Raw genomic sequence first — 17835 nt, forward strand, 5'->3', positions numbered from 1 at the left:
AAGTGTTTTTTAAAAGATCAGCACATTCTGGATTCCCTTGTGGTGCAGTGGGTTAAAGATCCAGTGTTGTCACTGCAATGTTTGGGTTGCTGCTGTGATGCAGGTTTGATGGCTGGCCCAAGAACTTCCACATGCTACAGGTATGGCCAAAAAAAAAAAAAAAAAAAAAAAAAAAAGAAAGAAAGAAAGGAAAAAAAATAAGATTGGCACATTCAGAATAATGTCCACCTCTATCAAGAAAAAAGAGTAAGGCTATTGGGAGGAAGTCAGAAGACACACTGGTAAGATTTTACTTCTTAAGCAAGGTGGTAGGTATACAGATATTGGCTTTATTATTATTTGCTACAATTGACATATATATCTTAAATCATGTTATATGTATGAAATATTTCATAGTAAAAAAAGGAAGGAAAAAATAAATCCCATCCAGAGTTTTCCTGTTCTACTACCACTCTATTTTCTCTGCAGTTTGATATGATATAGATCTATGGACATAAATCTTCCAGCCAGTTTAAGGACACATAATTGCTGTGTGATTTAGCATCCATCCTCCTCCCCCAGCCTAGAGCCACCTCGTTGATGAGTCTGTCATGTGAGATCAAATCAGAAGGATCCCCAGAAGAATTAGAAAAAAATCTACTCACAGCTTCATTGATTTAATCAACCTTGTGAGCTAGCTATCAAGACAGATAAAAATGAAATCACATGATTGCTCCCAAAGCAGATTTTAAAAAATATATATATACAAAGATAATAACTTCAGAAAAAGAGATAGTAACTTCATGAGTGATGATATCTTGTCTTCCCTCTATCACAAGGCCAGTCCCTTGCTGGCCTACATTTATTTCATCTTCCCTAACTTCAGTGTGGTGTAGGAATCTGATGTTCCCAGAGCACATGATGCTTGTCAGTCACATGTTGAATTGTAATATCAGGTGTGGAATTGTACCTACCAATGTATGTCTCCCCTATTCAACCAAAACTTCACTCAGGAAAGGCTTTTTTTTTTTCCTTTTTCCATTTGGGTCCTTGGTACAGCATCTTGAGTGCTGGTGTCATACTGGCTCAGTTCAAAGGTCAGCTCTACTTCTTACTCCCTGGGTAAGTTTCTTACCCTGTCTGTGCTTTCATTTCTTCAATGATAAAAGGGAACAATAACAGTATAAGCCCAGGATGTGAGGATTAATGAAATGACACATCAAAATTAGTTAGCACAGGGCCTGGTACACAGTATAAGCTAAGTAATTATATGTATTATTTATGATTAACATTTGGTGATAAAAAAGAAACTAAGCTGACAGAGAAGACAATAGCTCTTATAATCTGATTCTTAATGATTCAAGTACCTAGATGATGTTCAGGAAATGTTTGTAAATAGAGTCATGAATTCAAGCTCTAGAATATGTGCTGAGAAGGTGTGGTGCCTGGGAGTGGTGCTACCTCTCTGCCTGCTCAAGCATCAGTGTTGGTACCAATGGAGCCAGCTGGGTTTCAGGGGCTTACAGCATATGGATGGAACATATCAGAAGTGGAACTGATATATCTGTACATTTAGGAAACACTACCTGAGTCCCACCATGATGCCAGGGATTTGGCTAGGTGATGGGGAGGCAGTGATGGTGGGTCACATCCATTAGTCCCTAAGATGCCATTTTCAGACACTGCCTTGTCATGCTATATGTACAATCTAGCCACTTAACTGATGAAAGAACAGTTCAATGTCATTCCTCACTGCTGCTATTCTCTCTTCTCAAGAGAAATATAATTGTTGTCCTTTCCAGATATATAGCAAACTTCCTCTAAAAGTCATTTCTCATGACAATTACAACTGTAATACATGTAAACCTCTCTACACAACCAGCGTGCCAATCTAATACTTTAAATCCTGGCACTTATTAGGTCCTAAACTTTAAGTTTCTTGCCACTTTAGGATGACAAAACTGCCATAAAACATATATTTTTTTCATACTGAAAATATTATGTTAATAATAATATGTGTTCTACATTTAGGCCAGAATTCTTAAAATCATTCTATTGCTTATCAAATAAAGTCCATAGGTCCTATACAGTTATAAATATTTTGGTGTGATAGACTATGAAACACAAACTTATCATAAGATTCAGGGACTTGCTAGAAGATATTAGGTATAAAAAGAAATAAAATAAAATTGAAGAGGATTAGAAATAAATTGAAATAATAATGCTTTTTGAAAGCAGAATGGTTTAAAGAAGTTCAAAGTGGTATTATCATGCAGATGACATGATACTATACATAGAAAATCCTAAAGACTCCACATGAAAACCACCAGAACTGATAAATGAATTCAGCAAGATAGAAGATTAACATACAGAAATCGGTTGCCAAGTGCACTTCTTTACACTTACAGTGAAATATCAGAAAGAGAATGTAAACAAATAATCCCTCTAAAATCACATTAAAAAAAAAAAAAAAGGCATCTTAGAAATTAACCTTACCAAGGAGGTGAAAGACATATGCCGAGAACTACAAAACATTTTTAATAAAGGAAATTGAAGCTGGTCAAAGAAACAGAAAAATAACCCATGCTCCTGAATTAGAAGAATTAATATTGTTAAAACAGTCATACTACCCAAAGCAACCTACAGATTTAATGCAATTCCTATCAAGTTACCCATGACATTTCTCACATAACTAGAACAAATAATCCTAAAATTTATGTGGAACCATAAAAGCCCCAGAACTGCTAAAGCAAGCCTCAGTAAACAGAACAAAGCAGGAGGCTTAACCCTCCCAAACTTCATACAATACTACAAAGCTACATCAATCAAAGTGGCATATCAAACACAGACACTTATGGCAACAAATATTATAAGTAGCTCATTCTTTTTTTTAATATATTTAAATTTATTTTTGGTTTTTGGCTGCACCTGCAGCATGCAGAAGTTCCCGGGCCAGGGAATCAAACCCACACCATGGCAGTGACAATGCCACATCCTTAACGTACTGAGTCACCAGGGAACTCCCACAGCTCATTCCTATAATATAAAAATATCTAGAACTTTTTATTTACAAGTGAAAAAAGGGCAAAAATAGCAGGTGATTGGTATACATTCTCAGGATTTTTCTCATACAAAATATTTAATGGATAACAGATAACCTAGTAAATACTGTGCTTAAGATTTAAAGTAATCCATATTACAAAGTTACATTTCTTGAGATGTAATAATTAAAGAATTCTGAAATCTAGTATCTGCCTAACCAAGCTTGGGCACATGAACTCCTTACAAAGTTTTTCCATAGAATGAAAATTTGCCATTTTACATATACACCAGAAATTGACTTAAAAATAAGGAACATTTTAGAAACACAAGGCCTCAAAATATTTCAGAATCTAACAATGTCTGTTATTATTATTATTTTCTCCATTCTCCTTTGTTACTGATCAGCAATTTTAACTTCGTCAGCATTCCAGACAGGACAAATTCAAAGAATTATGGCAATTCCTCAATTGCTATTTTAATGTCAGACAGAAGCAGGCAATGATCTTTACTGATAAGTTACTTCAGGTCCAGAGAGATATGAAGCAACCTAATCAAGCTTGTCCTTTCTAAAGGCAGATACGGAACAGGACTCAAGTCTTCCAAATACCCAAAGACACAAATATTAGTAATAGTATGAAAATTACTAAGTATTAATAGTCTGAGGATGACATTAAATTTCTTAAACCTTTCACAACACGTTGAGCAAACAGGAAATACCATCCGGAAGACATTACAGAAGTTTCATAGTAGATCCTCTGATATTTTGCTAGCCAGCTTTATTGCCCATGTGCCATCCTAGCATTTCAGTGAGACAGGAGAGAACAGTGCCACTGGAGGTTTATTCAAAGGGACAACCTCGGCTCAGAGGCCTAGACTTTAAAATTAATAGTAGCTAGCATACCTACCTTTATTTAAACCACATTAGACCACCAGAAATCATAACTTGCGGAGTAATAAACTCATGAGCTTTTACTTTATGTTATTTTCCTGTTACTCCACCTCTCCTAAAATGATCACATTAAAAGTTATTTTTGAACTGCTCTGCCGTGAGTGGCTCTAGGAAAACACATGTTTAGCGTTCCACAGCGGTATGAATGATAAGAAATACCTTCCCAGCAGGAAAATAAAAGGTGGACTGGGCAAGGTTTTCAGGGACAGTCCCCTCATCCTCCTGGATATAATGACATCCAGTTAGTTTGCTTCACGCTAGAAAAGAGCAGTCTGGATATTCATTCCAAGCCAAATTACAAAACTTGTGCCCGGGGTCCAAATCTTTCTTTTATCTTATTTTAAAATGAAAAGGCAATAATTCGGAGGAAAAATTATTTGTGAAGAGGAGGAACAGTTGTCTGGAAGTTTTCAAGGAAGGAAGTACTCTAAGATGCATCAGACTGAAATCACTATCAAATTCTCACACGACTTGAATTCACCCTACAGCGCCCTGAAAGGCCCCCAGAAATTCCTTCAGCGTCGGTGAGACTGGGGTTCCCGGACCTGCTTAACAGGCCAGGGTGCGGGCCAGTTCCCCGTTTGACCTTGTAGCAATTTTCTGGGCAGGAAATCAGTCAAATCTGGTGAAAAGGAACGCGGGGAAGGCGAGCCCTAGCTCCAACCCCCCGCGGAGCTCGGTCAAGTACAGGGATGAGGGATCCTCACAGCGGAGTCCGAGGGCCCACCGCCCTCGGGAGCCAAGCGGGGAGCGCGCGTTCACAGCGCCAGCACCGAGAGCTGGGTCGGGCCTCGGACCCGACGGGCCGAGCTCCTGGTCGGACGATAGCCCCTCGTTTCCCGGTGTAGCTCCCGGTATCCCGGGGCTGGCGGGCGCCGCTTACCTCGACGGCTGTGCACGGCGGCGCGGGGACTTGGTGGGGTCTCGGCGGGGACTTGCGGGCGCGGCGGGGAGCGGCCGGCGTCGGGGCGGCGGCCGGGAAGGCGACGCTGTGCACTCTGTAGCGCCCGGGCTCGGGTCTGCGGCAGGGGGAGGAAGTGGTGTCAGCCCTGCCCTTCTCACACAGCGCGCAGACGTGGGGCGCTGGCTAGCCTCTCGCATCCAGGGGCAAGGAGGACGCAGGGTTAGAGACACACCCACGCACGTGGACTAAGGCGCCTCTAGCTCTAGTACGCGGCTTCTTGCGACTCAGCGGGTCCGGGTCTCATTTCGTCTTACCCCGCCCACACCCTCCCGAAGCAAACAATTTGGTTTTACTTCTGGGAGAAGTTGCACCTGCCTCTCTCATCCTTCCCCTACCTGGGCCACGCGCCCCCCTATCTTGGGACTGTCCGCTTCGTTGTCGCTTGGATATATGGGTGGCTAAGGGCTTGGGGGCCCGATGATGATTCCACAAAAGCTTGAGAAGTCGATTTTTTTTTTTTTTTTTTTTTTTTGCAACGGTCTTCCTAAGTGTTGACTTCAGCCCTTTCTGAGCTTCCTCTTTCAGGCGGGTTATGCAAGGCCCGCTTCCCGGCCACGCACTGGCTGCCCTTTGGGGTCGTGGGAGCCAGAGTGGAGCAGCCTTCGTGGGAGGGGAGGCGCCAAGGCCGGGGTTCCTCGGTCTCCACTGGTGCCTGGGTGTGGAAGGGCGCGACCCGCAGAGGAAAGGCGGTTTTTCAACTATCCTATCAGATTGGCAAACCTTCGCCCCAAAGCTTAACGACACTCAGTTGGTGGGCGAGGATGTGGCCTCTCCCATATTGCTGGTGGAAGTTCAAAATGGTCCAGACACCGTGGAGGGGACATTATTGGTAGCAACTATTTAATTTACCTCAGCAATGACTTTTTTTTTTTTTTTTTTGGTAACGTGGGCAGCATGAGGAAGTTCCTGGGCCAGAAACTGCACCTGAGTTACAACAGTGATTGGAGCCACAGCAGTGACAACACTGGATCCTTAACTTTCCAGGCCACCAGGGAACTCCCGCAATGACCTTTGAGACAGCAATGCGACTTCTAAGATTGTATTTTGGAGATACAGTGTTGAAAAAGGAATAATCCACATGCACCTGGCTATTTTTAGTTAGTCGATTTGTAATCTCAAAGGACTAACTAGAAATACACCCTCACCCCCTGACTTTTGGGAGTGGAGTCTCCAGATGGAAAGGGGGGAGATTTGAAAACGTGGAAGTTGAAATCAGTTAGATTTGGAAATGTGGTTAATTCACCTCTTCTTCCCTCCTACAGATGTGTCTTCAAGGGCTTAAATGTGGGGAAGCCGGTGGAGACCTAATGGCATAAATTAGACCCATAAATTAATTAGGTAACTCAAGATAGTTCAGTCATTGAATAGATAGTCCAGCATGAACTCTTCTCAGAATAATAAAAACTGTAAAGAAGAAAGCAATTCCTGCTTTCATGGAAGGTACATTCTAGTTGGGAGAAAATAGACAATATAGAAATTAATATTTAACATGTCAGGCAATGTAGGCATTTTGAGGGAAATTAAAAAGGGAAAAATAGAAAGTGACGGGAGTGGGGATGAAGATGCTGCATTAATTAGGGTCATCAAGGAAGATCTGGCTCTATCTGACGCTTGAGCCAGACCTAAATGCTTGAGAAATTAATCTATGTGGATTTTTGGATGAGCATATTTCAGGCAAAAGGAAGAGCACATTCAAAGACCTTGAGTTAGGAGGGCTCTTGAGATGTTGGAAAAACAGCAAGGAATGGACTCTCCTGGCTGCGGTAGGGACGTTGCTCTGAGGGATGGGAAGCTGTTGGGAGGTTCTGAACAGAGTCATAGTATTATACACAAAGTCAAGTTGAGCAACAGAATGACTTTCATGGGAAAGGAAAAGAGGTCAGGGAATACCTCTTTCAAAATAATGAAAAGGGGCAGATACTGGAAAAGCATTCCAAGGGAAGGAAGAGCAAAAAAAGGTTTTGAGATAGGAACACAGAAGGTTAGAAAAGCCACTGTAACTGGAATATGGTGAAAGGGTAGGGCAGTGGTAGAGGATGGAGATGGAAAGGTAGGCAGACACCAGACCAAGCTGGGCTTGGGGGTCAGCCTCGAGGACTTTGGGTTTTATTCTAAGTGCAATGGGCAGTTATTGGAAGGTTTTTAGCAAGTGAGTGTATGATTTAACTTCTGCTGTATGCCACTATGCTGGTTCATGGTTGGACTGTCAGTCGAATGGGTCAGGACGAAAGCAGTGAGAGAACACCCAGGAGGCTGTGACAGTGATGCAGATGAAAGATGATGGTAGCTTTGAGCTTTGAATAGAATTCTAAAGTGGGGATGGTTGGAAGAGTTTGGATCCAAGATGCATTATGAAACCAGAACCAACAGCATTTGCTGATGGACTGGGGTGGGGGTGGGAGAGTGGCAAAAGGAATTCGAAATCAAATGTAAACTAGTGTGACTGGTGTCCTGCGAGCTCTGGTGTGAAGCAAGGCTAGATGGAGAAAGGTCAGTAGGGACAAACCGTGTTGGACCATGTGGACTTTGTGGTTTGTTTTAAGCAATGAGATTGTATAAAATAATATTTCAAGTCACTATCTTTGTAAAGTTAGAAAAGAAATAGGATCATTTGCTAGGGGTGAGATAGGAGGTTAGCAGGTCATAGATTTTGGAGCTGGAGGAAGTTTAACAAGGTCATTGCAGAGAATGGGATAGTGAATTGCCAGAGGAATGTAATGGGATTTCCAGGCAGCCTGAGAGTCTGAAATTGGTGATTGTGGTGGAAGCAGTCTGCTCTCGGCTGTGTGGCTCTCCTGCAGGGATAGGTTACTTCGGTTTGGAGAAAGTTTAGCTGTGATAGGAGTGGCCAGGAAACCCAACCAGAGAGATGGGTCATTGTGGTCAGGAGGTAGGCAGATTGAATTTTGCTTCTGGAAGCAGTGAGGTTCTGGGTGCTGACAATGTTCAGGATGTGACCAAGGGACTGGGTGTCTGAGATGATCAAAGAAATAAGAGACCAAATGGTAGCTGATTGCTAAGTCATCTAGGCTTAGGGTGGCCACATAAAATCATTGAGACTGCGACATTTTTGAGGATACCAAAATGCTAACTGGATGAGAAATAAGGAACCAGGTGTAATTCATGACTCTTCCAGACAAACAGAATAACAAGATTTAAGTCATCTTAAAGGAAGATGGGGAACCAGGTGTCAGGGTTTTGAAATGAGAGAGCAGGAGTAACTGGGAGGTGGGGAGGTGACAGTTGTGAAGAGGGAGACAGAATAGTTTACCCAAATGGCATGAACCTTAGGAAGAAAAAATTGTTTGCTTTTTTGTTTTGTGTTGAATAAAAAGCTGAGCCACTAAAATGTCTGCAGGTAACAATGGGGCGCTCAGAGAACAGCAACTCACCTGCTGAACTTAGGGTACATGGAATGTGAGAAAATAAATTACTTCCCTTTGAGAAAGTTGCAGTGGAAAGCCTGTAAGGGCAGAGTTAACCCCCAGGGTGAGGAACCCTCCAGACACAGGAGTGGCAGGGAATGAGTTTGGGAGGTGGAGAAGAGAATGGCTGATGGAATCACAGGCAAGGAAGGACAGGATATCCTGGACTGATGTCATGGAAGAAAATTCTACAGGCAGCTTCTTTTTGGGTAGTGACTCTCTAGAATATCTCTGCAGAGGGTGGCTAGTAACTAGAGAATGTAGGGGAACTCAGTTAATTTAATTGAGTAGGATTTTAACTGTGTTTCTTTTGGCACATCCACCAAGTCCAGCATGTCTTTGCACCCATTTCCTCCTGATTAAAGCTCTTTCATCTCCTGGCAAGGGACCTAAGTTGACCTGAAGTAAGAATCCAGCTTTTTTTTTTTTTTTTTTTTTAAAGCTTTTATTTATTTATTTATTTATTTATTTATTTATTTATTTTTTGTCTTTTTGCCTTTTCTAGGGCCACTCTCACGGCATATGGAGGTTCCCAGGCTAGAGGACCAATCGTAGCTATAGCTGTCAGCCTTCGCCAGAGCCACAGCAACACGGGATCTGAGCCACGTCTGCCACCTCCACCACAGCTCACGGCAATGCCGCATCCTTAACCCACGGAGCCAGGCCAGGGATCAAACCCGCAACCTCATGGTTCCTAGTTGGAGTCGTTAACCACTGCGCCACGACAGGAACTCCATCCAGCTTTTTTTTTTTAATTTTTAAAAATTTTTTTGAGTGGGGAGGAATTTTTTCTTTTGGCTTAGCATTTTATAAAGTTTTGCCCATTTATTTTATTTGGCTTGCCCTTAATGGTAAGGAATATTTGTTTCTGATATAAATATCTAACTGTTATGCCATCTGCAGCACACTGTGTTTTCCAAGGATGGTCTCAACCATCTTTCCTCCCCCCATCAAGAGATAGAATTTGTTTCTTTCCCTTCCTCTTGAATCTGGGAAGGTTCTGTGACTGCTGTGACCAATACAAGACTCGAAAGTGGGGGTGGACTTAGCACTGAACTGGCTCATTTAGCCCTGGGGACAGAGAAGCCACATGGAGCAACATGGAGGCATCAGATGTGAGATGAAGACATGGACTTGGGCGCCCAACCATCAGGTCTTCAGGGGACTCCAGCCCCAGCTCTGATCTAAATACAGCTGCACAAGAGACCAGGGGGAAAACCACCCAGCTGAGCTGAATTAACCCAAGATCCTTGAGAGATAGTGATAAATAGCTGTGTGAGCTGCTAAGTGTTTGGTTTGTTCACAGCAAGAGATATTCAAGATACCATCTTGGGTGCCTCTGCTTCTCATTTTCTGTCCTGGTGAAACTTCTGTTCTCTGCTCATGAGTTCCATTTTAATCATAACCTGTATATCTAATTAGTATGCTATCACTAATTATGTTGCATATATAGTATATATAGTTCCTTTTGCTTGTTAACCAAAATCTCCCCCTGCCTGACCTCTGCTTGTCCTTTGGCCTTTGGTGACCTCCCTCAGCCAAGCCCTTCCTGCTCCACACCCCCCTGATAGTCAATGGGAGGAGAACCAGAAAGGAAGGGAAGGGGAGTTCCCACTGTGGTGCAGTGGGTTAAGGATCTGGTGTTGTCTCTGGACTGCCTCAGGTCACTGCTGAAGCAGGGGTTTGACCCCCCACCCGGCACAGTAAGTTAAGGATCCAGCATTGCTCTGAAAATGTTCTGATTCGATCCCTGGCCCAGGAATTTCATAAACATTGGGTGAGACATTAAAAAAAAAAAAAAAAAAAGGGAGAGGGAAGAAAAAGCCCAGGAGAAGAAGGATGGAGAAGAAGAAAAAGCCCAAGAAGGCTTGGGAGAGAATTTAGGTGGGGATCTGGGATCAAGCAAGGAGAAAGATGTTTTGGGACACTGCAGGGTATGAGAGGGGCAGAGGGTGAGAAGAAAGGGAAGAAGGGGTTTTTAAGAATTGCAGACCTCATTTAAAATTAAATCTGGCTGTTGGTTTCTTTGCATTGACACTGCACAGAGGCTGTACCCATGGGAGCCCAATATTAGTCATGTTACTTAATAAGCATTAACATCCGAGAAATACTGAGATACATACACATACACTGTGTCTTCCCAGAATTTGTATCTCTAAAGCAGTTATCATTGCTACCTAGCATCATTGACTAAAAGTATGAAACAAATGGGGACTGAATTGCAAGGAACAAAATCTATTCAAACTGGCTCAGGCCAAAAGAAGTTCTTGGAGAAAAGCTCTGACAAGCTTATTGAACTCAGGGAGCATAGCTGGGTCTCTTGAGGGACCACACTAAGAACCAGAGGACCACTAGGAAGTCTCTCCATCTCTTGCTTTCTTTTATTTTTTTCCAATTTTTAAAATTGTGGTAAAATATATAACATTTATCATCTTAACCATTTTTAAGTATACAGTCCAGTGGTATTAAACACTTTCATAATGTGCAACTATCACCACCATCTATCTCCACAGCTCTTTTTTCATCCTGTAAAACCAAAACTCTATTCCTAATGGACACTTTCCTCCCCATGCTCCCGTCCTCCAGTTAGTAGTAGCCACCATTCTGCTTTCTATTTCTATGATTTTCACTAAGTATCTCATATATATAGACTCATATAAATAGTATTTGTCTTTTTGATACTGGCTTATTTCACTTACATGTCTTTAAGCTTCATCCATGTTGTAGCATAAATTAGAATGCTCTTCCTTTTTAAGGCTGAATAATATTCCATTGCATATATATACAGATTTTGCTTATCAGTTCTTTCCTCCATGGACAGGTGGGTTATTTCCACATTTTAGCTTTTGTGAATAAAACTGCCATGAATATGTATGTGCAAATATCTCTTTGAATCCTTGCTTTTAATCATTTTGGGTATATTCCCAGAAGTGGAATTGCTAGATCTTACAGTAATTCAATTTTTTTTTCTTTTTGTCTTTTCTAGGGCCGCACCAGTGGCATATGGAGGTTCCCATGCTAGGGGTCTAATCGGAGCTGTAGCAGCCCGCCTACACCAGAACCACAGCAATGTGGGATCTGAGCTGTGTCTGCAACCTACACCACAGCTCACGGCAATGCTGGATCCTTAACTGACTGAGCGAGGCCAGGGATCGAACCTGCAACCTCATGGTTCTTAGTTGGATTCGTTAACCACTGAGCCACGACGGGAACTCCTAATTCTATTTTTACTTTTTGAGGAACTGTCATGCTATTATCCACAATGGCTGTATAATTTTACATTCCCACCAGCAGTGCACAAGTGCTCCAAGTTCTCCACATACTCTAGTAGCTGTGTATATACTTGCAGTCTTGATTTGCATTTCTCTAATGGTTGGTGATATTGAACATCACTTCATGTACTTATTAACCATTTGCATATCTTTGGCGAAATGACTATTCCAGTTCTTTGTCCACTTTTGAATTGGTTTCCTTTTTGTTGTTGAATTGTAGGAGTTTTCTACATATTCTGGATCACATATATGATTTGCAAATATGTTCTTACATTCTATGGGTTGCCTTTGTACTCTATGAATATTGTTTTCTTCATATTCTGGATCACACAATGATTTGCAAATACGTTCTTACATTCCTAGTTGGATTCATTAAGCACTGTGCCATGACGGGAACTCCTCAGATAATTTTGAATAAAGCTGCTATAAATATTCAGATGCAGGAACTCCCTGGTGGCCTAGTGGCTTAAAGATCCAGTTTTGTCACTGTTGTGGCTCAGGTCATGGCCCTGGTGTGGGTTTGATCCCTGGCCCAGGACTTCAGCATGCCACAGGTTCAACCCAAAAAAATTAACACAAAACCAAACCAAACCAAACCAAACCAAAGATTCAGATGCAGGATTTTGTATGGACATAAAATTTCACATCAGTTGGGTAAATTCCTAGGAGTATAGCTGCTGGGTCATATAATTAGACTATGTTTAATTTTGTATAAAATTGCCAAATAGTCATCCAAAGTGTCTGTACCTTTTGGGTTCCCATCTACAATAAATGAGAGCTCCTGTTGCTCTGCATCCTCACCAGCAATTGGTTGGGTTTTGTTTTGGTTTTTTTTTGGATTTTAGGCTTTCTCACAGGTATGTAGCTTTGTAGCAACAATGTCTCATTGATGTTTTAATTGCATTTCCTCAATGACAAATTATATTGAGCATCTATTCATATGCTTATTTACCATCTGTATATCCTTTTTTTTTTTTTTTTTTTTTTTGTCTTTTTGCTATTTCTTTGGGCCGCTCCCTTGGCATATGGAAGTTCCCAGACTAGGAATCGAATCAGAGCTGTAGCCACCAGCCTACGCCAGAGCCACAGCAACTCAGGATCTGAGCCTCGTCTGCAACCCACACCACAGCTCACGGCAACGCCGGATTGTTAACCCACTGAGCAGGGGCAGGGACTGAACCCGCAACCTCATGGTTCCTAGTTGGGTTCGTTAACCACTGCGCCACGACGGGAACTCCTAATCTGTATATCTCTTTTGGTGAGGTGTCAGACTTTTTACCCAAAATTTTTTGCTCTTTTTTTTTTTAAAAAAAAAGAACCATAATTCTTGGCAAAGAATAAACATACCGGCACAACTATCTTAGTTGACTAAACTGATGTTTAGATTCTACAGTTCATGTCAAGAAAGGAGTGAGTTTCTGATTTTTACAAAAAGTTCAATATTTTTAAGGGCTAGTTCCATTTGTCTCATTTGCAATGACCAGACAAGAAAAACTGCCCCCTCTTTGACTTTCGTTCTCAGTAATACTTAATAGGAAATACATTGTTAAATGAGGCCAAATAATAGATTCAGAACTATTTAAAAGTACCAATTGTTACATTTCCCATAAAAAATTCACCTCAGAAAATAATTAGATTTGGTACCAAGCTCACTAATTCTGTTTTACTTCACTGATTTTTTTTTTTTTTCTTTCTTTCTTCTTTTTTTTTGACCACATCCACAACATGCAGAAGTTCTGGGGTTGAACTTATTGCTACAGCAGTGACCTGAGCCACAGCAGTGACAATGCTGGATCTTTAACCTGCTGAGCCACCAGGGAACCCCTCCTCTCTTTTTAAAAAAATTATTTATATGTAATTGACATATAACATCTTAGTTTTAGGTGTACAATATGATTCAACATATGTATGTACTGAAATATAATCACCAGAATATTTCTAGTTAACATCCATTGCCACACAGTTACAAATATTTTTTCTTGTGATGAGAAATTTTAAGACCTATTATATTAGTAACTTTCATTTTTATTTTTATTTTTGCTTTTTAGGGCTGTACCCGCAGCATATGGAGGTTCCCAGGCTAGAGGTTAAATCAGAGCTGCAGCTGCTGGCCTATGCCACAGCCACAGCCATGCTAGATCCAAGCTGCGTCGATGTTGGAAATTAAGATAACTCTGGCTTGGGTCGTCAGTGTCGGAAAGTGAGACACGTGGACAAGGAGAAATCTCAAGAAGGCTCTTTACTTCTGCAGAAGGGCGAGGGCACTCCAAAAAGCACGCACTCTGAATAAAGGGCCCTCCCCTATTTATCCCTAAGGCAGGTGATGTAGCTGTCCCCTTCCCATTGGTCAGGTCAGGGTGCACTTTCTTCCCGGTGAGCTAATTGAAAGAAATTGTTGCTGGGAGGAGAGGTAAAGAGGAAGGGGGTCACAGGGGGCATTTCAGCCGAAACCAGAGCAAAGTGGAGCAACCAAGATTTCCTTTGATAGAAAAGACATTATGTTACTTTCCACATCTGTGGCCTACATCACAGCTCAGGGCAACGCTGGATCCTTCCCCACTGAGCGAGGCCAGGGATCGAACCCGCAACCTCATGGTTCCTAGTCAGATTTTTTTATGCTGTGCCATGACAGTCACTCCTATATTAGTAACTTTTAAGTATACAATACAGTATTATTAACTGTGGTCATTATGCTGTACATTTTTTTCTACCTTGCCCATTTTCATTTGGCTTTGTTGCATTATTGTTGGGTTGTAAGTGTTCCTTATACAGGAGTTCCTGCTGTGGCACAGTGGGTTAAGAATCTGATTGCAGGGGCTCAGATTGCTTCAGAGGTGCGGGTTTGTTCCTTGGCCTGGCATAGTGGGTTAAAGGATCTGGTGTTGCCATAGCTGTGGCTTAGGCCCAGCTGCAGTTTGGATTCAATCCCTGGCTCAGGAACTTCCATATGCTGCAAGTGTGGCCAGACAAAAAAGAGAAGTTATTTGAATATTTTGAGAATATTAAATTTTTGTGATTAATTTAATAGAGGTATAATGACATAGAATTATATTAATTTCAGGTGTACAACATATATTATAAATTATATTCCATTTAAATTTATTATAAAATATTGGCTATATTCCCTGTGCTGTACAATATATCCATGTAGCTCTGTTTATTTTTATTGACTTAAATATTATGTAAGTTTCAGGTGTGAAAAAATTTCATGATTTTTAAAGTTTTTATTCCATTTAAAGTTATTATAAAATATTGGCTATATTCCCTATGCTGTACAATATACCCTTGTAGCTTCATACTAGTTTGTACCTCTTAGTCCCCTACCCCTACATTGCCTCTTGTAACAAGTAGTTTCATCTATGTATTTTTGAGTCTGTTAGAGAATATTACATTTGTAATATCCAGTTTCTGCTCACTCACCATTGACCCTAGCAAAGTCTGAAAAAAAAAAAAAAAAACCAAAAAAAAAAACCCTCTTCTCTCACCCCATTTCCTTTCACACATGGGTGGCAAATGGCAACCATCAGTAGTCAGCTTTTGTATGAAACAGCAAATCTGGTGAAAAGTGGTTTAGGGTTTTTAATGTAAAATGTGCGAAAATGCAGGCTATAAAACTTAAAGCCTTTTCCTCTATTAAAAAAGGTCATCTATTGCATCCAGTTTGATTGTCAAACCTAGGTGTGAATAAGAACCACTGGTGGAGCCATAAAATATACTGATGTCTTAGCCAATTTTAAAAAATTTTTTATTTTTAAAAATTTTTTAGGGCTGTACCTGCAGGCACATGGACGTTCCCAAGCTAGGGGTTGAATGGGAGCTACAGCTGCTGGCCTACACCACAGCCACAGCAACACAGGATCTAAGCTGCATCTGCGAGATATACCACAGCACATGGCAACACCGGATCCTTAACCCACTGAGTGAGGCCAGGGATTGAACACACATCCTCATGGATACTAGTTGGATTCGTTTCCACTGAGCCACGACAGGAACTCCCTTAGCCAAAATCTTAAAATACTTGTTAATGTCAAAACATCTGCAATGACTAAAACCATATGAGGCACTACTTCATACTCATACTAGAATGGCTAACATTTAAAAGATTATCATAATAAGTGTTGGCAAGCGTGCAGAGGAAGTGGAATCCCCAAATATTGTCTGTTAGATCAAAAAAAAAAAAAAAAAAAAAAAAAAAAAAAGATGTCACAGTCATCTGCTATTGCAGTTATCTCCTATGCTGGTGAGCCCTGAGGAAACTCAGGAAGCAAACAAAGAATAGCTGGCATCTAGCAGCCACCAGGCTATAACTGCTCCCCACAGTGAGCCCTCAGGATGTGAAAGCACAGGATCCTGGCCCCAGAGAGCTGAGGTGAATATCAAAGGAAAGATCTCAGTGAGCCCTGACTCTTGCATCTTCCCTACGGAGAAAAGCCTGCTAAATCCTTTGAGACAACTCATTTTCTTTTTTTAACAGTAATCTTTTGTTCTTACTATCTGCCCTTTGTTACAAAACTCCTATATATCCTATGCTATGTCCTCTCCCACTTCCTCAGAGCAGTTTTCTTAGGGTTATTGGAGATGTCTCCAGGGTTTCAAGTCCTTAAAATGTCCACCAAATAAAACAGAACTCTCAACTTTTAGGTTGTGCACGTTTTTTTTTTTCCCTTTTAAGTTGACAGGCTACAACAAGCTATTGGAGGTTGCAGAGCCTGCCACCTTAAATGTTCCTCCAGCAAAGAGGATTTGTCCCATGACTGAAAAAAGCCCAGGATTTAAGTAATGCTGGTGTTACATATTTTTTAAAATTTAAAACACAGGAGTTCCCATCGTGGCGCAGTGGTTAACGAATCCGACTAGGAACCATGAGGTTGCGGGTTCGGTCCCTGCCCTTGCTCAGTGGGTTAACGATCTGGCGTTGCCGTGAGCTGTGGTGTAGGTGGCAGACGCGGCTCGGATCCCACTTGCTGTGGCTCTGGCATAGGCTAGTGGCTACAGCTCTGATTCGACCCCTAGCTTGGGAACCTCATATGCTGCGGGAGCGGCCCAAGAAATAGCAAAAAAGACAAAAAAAAATAAATAAATAAATAAAATTTAAAATACAACCTTTATTAAAGGTCTTTTGTATCCAAATTAAGGGGTTTTTTCCCCCCTAGTTTTTGGCTAGATCCATATGAGTCCCTGTAATAAAGGCCAACACACTCCTTTGACTATCTGGTGAAATTCTATCAAGAGGGAAGGAAGAATTTTAACTACTTCCAATTTAAATAGTTAATTTTCTGTGTGGATGTCTACATGTAAGATTATAATAGATTGATGAAGGCATTGAGACAGAATACTAACTCAGGTAGTTAGTGTAGGAGCATGGGCTCTGATATATTCTTTTAACATGGATAGTGATTAACATTTGTGGCTTAAGGGCTCCAGGGAGTAACACCTCCACAGGCTTTGTGGAGGGCTTTGTGGGCTTTGCGAATCTCTAGCCCACTCCTCAACTGATAAAAAAGAATGAGAGGAATGGCGACTTAATCTAAGGAAAGAAAAGGACAAAGAAACCATAAAACTTTTCCAACCCTAAAAGCCCTATTGGACAAGGATTGATATAGGTAATTGAACAAGGCCAATGGGAGGAAACCACATCTTTCTGGACCCCACGTTGGTGTCCCTCCCCACCTTTAAGAGATAAAAATCCCTACAGGACAGGAGTTCCCCTCGTGGCACAGTGGTTAACGAATCTGCCTAGGAACCAAGAGGTTACAGGTTCGGTCCCTGGCCTTGCTCAGTGGGTTAAAGAATCCTGCTTGGCCGTGAGCGTTGCTGTGAGCTGTAGTGTAGGTTGCAGACAAGGCTGAGATCCCGCGTTGCTGTAGGCCGACGGCTACAGCTCCCATTCGACCCCTAGCCTGGGAACCTCCATATGCCGCTCAAAAAAAAAAAAAAAAAAAAGAGAGACAAAAAAAATTCCTGTAGGACAATAAAGAAGGGGGCTCTTCTCCCCTCTCCCAGCTGTCCTGGGAGCTATTTTGCTTTTCTTTAATAAAGATTTTCCTTGCTTGCTGCCTGTGTGTTCATGAGTTCATTCTTCGACCGCTGTGACCAAGAACCCGCATTCTGGTATCATCTTTCTGGTATCAGCATGAACAACAAGCAGTTGACCCTGTTCAATATTTTAGAATATCAAATTAAGATTTGGCAGCTTTTAGTGGG

The 17835-nt window shown here is 41.5% G+C and overlaps 1 protein-coding gene across 2 annotated transcripts in view; it reads right to left on the reverse strand.

The window, feature by feature from the left end:
- Positions 1–4991, reverse strand: part of APBB1IP (amyloid beta precursor protein binding family B member 1 interacting protein) — a 115300-nt gene extending 110309 nt beyond the window's left edge. For both annotated transcript variants that reach the window (XR_014818010.1, XM_003130751.7), the window contains exon 1: positions 4854–4991. The gene's annotated coding sequence lies outside the window, so the exon portion shown is untranslated. The remainder of the gene's footprint in view (positions 1–4853) is intronic.
- Between the last annotated feature and the right edge of the window lie 12844 nt (positions 4992–17835).

Source organism: Sus scrofa, chromosome 10 (genome assembly GCF_054392235.1).
Source record: "Sus scrofa isolate SSC_HxYL_T2T_F1_AM1 chromosome 10, Sscrofa_HxYL_maternal_Yorkshire_Landrace_v2.0, whole genome shotgun sequence".
NCBI classification, from domain to species: domain Eukaryota; kingdom Metazoa; phylum Chordata; class Mammalia; order Artiodactyla; family Suidae; genus Sus; species Sus scrofa.